General features: G+C 29.7%; 1 long non-coding RNA gene across 1 annotated transcript; it reads right to left on the reverse strand.

Annotated features, from left to right (window-relative positions):
- Positions 1-2,862: 2,862 nt before the first annotated feature.
- On the reverse strand, positions 2,863-4,319 carry LOC145119501 (uncharacterized). Its single transcript, XR_013713882.1, has 4 exons — positions 4,239-4,319; positions 4,018-4,092; positions 3,071-3,234; positions 2,863-2,984 (listed from the first exon to the last, which is right to left on the reverse strand). It is a non-coding gene; the product is annotated as an uncharacterized LOC145119501 (long non-coding RNA).
- Between the last annotated feature and the right edge of the window lie 1,299 nt (positions 4,320-5,618).

Consider the following 5,618-nt stretch of genomic DNA (forward strand, 5'->3'; position numbering starts at 1 on the left):
TATATATATATATATATATATATATATATGATAACATATGAATACATTTTTAAAATATATAAATACATAAAAATGCATATAAATATGTACACATATATTTTTATATTCGTATGTTTATATATCTTTACAAACTTATTTATACATTTATGAAGCGTCTTTATCCAATTTTAAAGATATAGATATGATTTTAAACATACAAATATGTTTTCTATACTTAATATATATATATATATATATATATATATATATATATATATATATATTCATAAATTAATAATACGTTTTTATATGCATAAAAATGTATTTAAATGTATAATAATAATAATAATAATAATAATAATAATAATATTCAATTTTTGTAGAATAATACATATTTTATATAATAAGTTAGGTTTTAAGACATATAAATTAGTTTAGCTTAGTGGTTAAGACTCTCTATTAGAATTGAAGATCACAAGTTTGAAACACTCCAACCCCTTTTCTTCTTATTCTTGCATTTTTCTAATATATAAGCTATTTGTCAGCAATATATTCACAATTTTATAACCGGCTCGGTGGTAAGTCGACTACATTGAGTGTATGAGGTCGTGGGTTCGATTCCTCATCTACATATTTTTGTGCATATAATGTTTCTTTTTAGTAAGAAGTAACGCCGACATGGCAGCCACATCAACGTCAACATGAAGACTCAATCAACACATATGTGACATGTTGTAAGAGGTTAAAGGGAAAATTTGAACAAGTTTTCCAAAATATTAGACATTAACGCATCTAAAAATCATTGTAGGGATAAAACCGATAAAAATTGAAAAAGTTAAGAACTTTTATGTCAATAACCAATTTTAATATTATATTCGAATTTATAGTTAAGTGTAATAGGGAACTAAAGTAAAATATAAATTAAATAAGATTAAAATAAAAGTGAATGATGAAACTAAAAGGGTTTATATGAAAATTCTTAAGGTATTAGTGAAAGAAAAAAGGGAGGTAGGGTAACTTTTAAAATGTTGTAAATTGATTTTTTTGAACCAATTCATGGTTATCTTACCGTTTTGATTATATATATATATATATATATATATATATATTGTTTTGATACTAACTAGTAAAAATCCCCGCACTACGTTACAGGTTTGAAACAGTTTAATATGTCGGGAAACTGTAGCATGCAAGTTTTATGATCGATGATTTGTTTTTTTTTTTGCTAGTTATTTGTTGTTTTGTAAAATGTTGGGCAACAAGGCAAAAAAGAAAATTTATTATTTTAGGGACTGAAATTGTCAAAACAAACAAAAAAATGTGAACAAAAATGGATGACTAAGCAAATTGAGGTAAAAAAATGGAAAAGGCGGCTCAGCCATGTAGTTGGAAGTTAACAAATGTTGAGGAAAAAGGCAAAAAAACAAAAAATTATTATTTTAGGAACTAAAACTGTTAAAAAGGATAAAAAAATTCGACAAAAATCTAAAATATAAAAACTTTACTATTTTTAAGGTAATTAAGAATTGATTATATATATATATATATATATATATATATATATATATATATATATATATATATATATATATATCAATAGAAAACCATTATTAATCAACGAACCAATAAACCAATCCAAAACGTCGAAATTTAAAGCGATCAACGACAAAATGAAGAGTTATAGACTTTTACAATGGACGCACATGCACCGGATTATAACAAAATTCACTTCATTTTTTTCGTTTAAAACTTTTTTTTGGTCATGTTTTTTTTCGAAAAAAAAAACCAAATATACCGTTGTTCACGATTTTTCGTCCTCTTTCCAAAGAGATCCATGATGATATATAAAAAACGAATTTTTTTTTTCGAAAAAAACAACTTCATTTTCTTTGTTGAAAAGTTAATGTCTATTTTTTATAGAAAAAAATTAATAAATATATCAAAATAATGATTTTTTGTACTTTTTAAACATAGATTCATATTAATGTAAAAAAACGATATTTCAGTTCAGATTCACATTGTGAACCTGTTCATATTCATATTGTGAAACTGTTCAGATTCACAGTGTGCATAATACTAAGTCAGATTCACAGTGTGAATCTGAACTGATCGAACTTTTTCACATTGTGAATGTTAAAAATTGAAATACTTACAGTTTAGATTCACAGTGTGAATCTACACTGATCGAGTTTTTTTTTTTTTTTTTTTGAACCTTGTCAGATTCACAGTGTGCATAATAGTAAGTCAGATTCACAATGTGAATCTGAACTGAGCGAGCTTTTTCACATTGTGAATGTTGAAAATTGAAATATTTACAGTTTAGATTCACAGTGTGAATCTACACTGTTCGAGGTTTTTTTTTTAGTCGGTGTTGATGTTTATTAATAGAGTACAAAAACTTAATATTTTTGGTATAATTAGTTTTTTTTATAAAAATAAACTTAAATATTGAAAAAACTAACAAAATGAAGTGAGTTTTTTTCGAAAAAAAATTGTTTTTTATATATCAACATAGATCTCTATGGAAAGAGGACGAAAAATCGAGAACAACGGTATATTCGGTTTTTTTTTTTTTTTGATAAAAAATGTGGCATAAAAAAATTTTAAACGAAAAAAAAAGGTGAGTTTTTTGGTAAGGAGGTAGATTTTTTGGTATAATCCGGTGTGTGTGCGTTCAATATAAAAGTGTACATATATTTCATTGGCCGTTGATCATTATGATTTTCATTGACATGTGATATACTTATAACCGTCACACCATGATTCAGACAAATACAAAAATTCAAGAAAATTCGAACATGAACCATTATCAATTATGATTTACCTGATAGAAGAGTTGTTGGATGACACTTTGACTCATATCCACATGGAGATCCTTGTTATTCTTCCGAGTCTTGTTCTTCCATTTTTACAGTTGAGTTCTCATGCATATATCATTATATATTGCACTGCTTCTCGTGAATGCAATCTGTAAAACATGCTTCCTTCCATGCATCTCCAAAGGCCTGTTATGTAACATACATGAAAATAAAAAGAATCCCCTTAATGACTCCATCAACACATTCAAGAAATACTATATATTTATATTCACCTTTGTGTCATCAGAAACTCCATCTCCAACAACACCAAAGCTATCAACATTCACACGAACCCTGACACCACGTTCATCACCTGACCATGATGGCAAGTCAGAATCATCTTCTATTTTTAAACTTTTATCCTCAAGCATGTCCAAGGAGTCAGAAAAATTGCTTTCTGCATACTCATAAACCAACAACAGAGACAGAGAAAGAAAAGAAATAAATACAAGAGTGCTCATGATTTATAAGTTGTGAATACTGTTTTTTGATGTATAGAAATCAAATGAAGACATGATATTTTAATTTATATGTATTAATTAATTAGTACATATAAATTAAATAAGTTATTTGAGATCTGCTTGTATCACTTCCTTTTGTCATTGCTTCTAGAGATCCCATTCCTCGATATTTTTTAACCCGTTGACCACCCTAGTTTACCAAAATGAGAAAAAGGACTTAATCTGGTAAGTTATATACGAGTGTTTTCTTTTTTCTTAATAAATTTAAAATTGCAAGTTACCAACCTGATTTGTATAAGCTCCAGGAGCTTCAGTACTTCCTGCTAAAAAGCTCCCCATCATGACAATTGATGCTCCTAAAGTCAAAGCTTTATATAGCCTTTGCAACGAGAACAACGAACAGGTCCACCTTCACAAAAAATCCACTATCTGGAAAAATAATTCACACATTTTCAGTATATATTGAAATTATTATATCTCAATTTCAATAATTTCAAGAAAACACGTATTTTCCAATTTCCAGTCTTACTTGGATAGGCTCCTCGGATGGATGTGGAAGAGCTAATGGCTGAACCAATAAAGCCAATTGCATGCCAGATGTGTTTAAAAGATCTGAAGTGCAAGGAATCTAAACAAACAACAACAAAATCAATCTTACATTAAAACATTTCACAAGAAAAGTAGATGAAAATGAAAGACATTAAGACAACATGTATCACCTGATTAATGGTGCACCTCATGTACCTAGGGCTGTAATTTCCAATATCCCTTACAATAAAATCACTTGTAGCAGGCTTCAATATCAGAAAAAAATAAGAATATAAGATTAAACCAATTGAATTCAAGCATAAATGAGATTTAGAGAAGTTATGAAAACATTATCCGTACATTTTTAAACAAAATGTCTGCTTCCAATTTTTTTTTAAATAAGTTAACTAACCTAAAAATTATCACATTTTGGATATAGCGCATGATCTGGTTGGTAACTCTGCATCCATTAAGACTCCGAACCATCTGTTCGTCTGCATTCTGCAGTATTGAATCCTGAGAAATATCCAAATCTTGTAAAATGGAGTTCATTAGTAAAGTAACCAACTAGTTTTCAGTAACAGATGGAGATGAAAGAAAGATAGGAAAGTTTAGTTACTTCAGGTATGACCCAAAGTGAAAGTTTTGCATAGAGAAGATATATAGATACACCATTCAACTTGAATTTCATCATAGGAACGTGAGCCTCAGGTACATGATGCAATTCTGTGACATAAGGCATATCTGAGAGCATTTTTTTAAGCTTACCAAAGAAATCTTCCTGTTATTATACAAGCATTAGTGAGTGAGTTGACTGAACTGAACATTAGGATTATAAGAGCCTAAAGTGGGTAGAGACAGAGTAGATCTTACATCCCGCGACACATGCCTCGGTCCAACACAGAGTGTATCGATATCAGCACCAGGACCATGCACCTAATAATAATAATATTATCACATTTTGGATATATGTAGCCAAGCCCAACAGGAAACAAAAGTTGGTTCCCAAATATCCTCCTATTTAAGGGAAAGGAAGACAGAAGAAAATAATGAGTAAATATCCGAAGTTTGATTTCAAAGCCAAAATTGATTGATTGAACATCTGCGTGAGAAAGAAAAAAAAAATCCAATTGCTAGGGATTTAGATGAAAGTACCTGATTCGCGATGAAAATCGATCTACTTCAAGTTTGTATGTGCTATTTCTATTCTCGGTGAGATTTCACAGTCATCGTTAATTAGGAGTAGGTGGTTTAATAGTGCCGAGAAAGAGAGAGAGAGAGAGAGAGAGAGAGAGAGAGAGAGATTAATGTTGAAGACATCTTGTATCCTAATAACCAAGATCAATCTCGATCGTTGGAGGATTTTGGAGTTCAGATCTTCACATCGATTGATGAGGAGATCGATAGAGGATGAGGCGACAACATCAGAAGGCAAGACGATGACATCAGGAAGGAATGAAAGAGATTTCTAAACGTGAATGATGAGACTATGCAATTGAATTTAACCATTGAAATTGAGAGCTAAATCGAATAGATTGTGTTTCAAATCAGAGTTCAATCATAACAATTTTAACAGTGAAGAACAATAACATGATTCAATGGTGATATCGTTCATAAAGGATTAATAATAACAATTCACAGATTAACACGATCGATAATTAGAAGCACAATTAACAGATTATATGAATCGTACATGATATTATGCTTGCGCTTGATCAAATCGACTATGAATGAGAGATTTCTCGGTTTCTCGTCAATGTTTTCGCCGACGGATGCGACACCTCCCGATGGC

The sequence above is a fragment of the Lactuca virosa genome, chromosome 6 (assembly GCF_052849685.1).
Source record: "Lactuca virosa cultivar CGN04683 chromosome 6, Lactuca_virosa_CGN04683_v6, whole genome shotgun sequence".
NCBI lineage: Eukaryota > Viridiplantae > Streptophyta > Magnoliopsida > Asterales > Asteraceae > Lactuca > Lactuca virosa.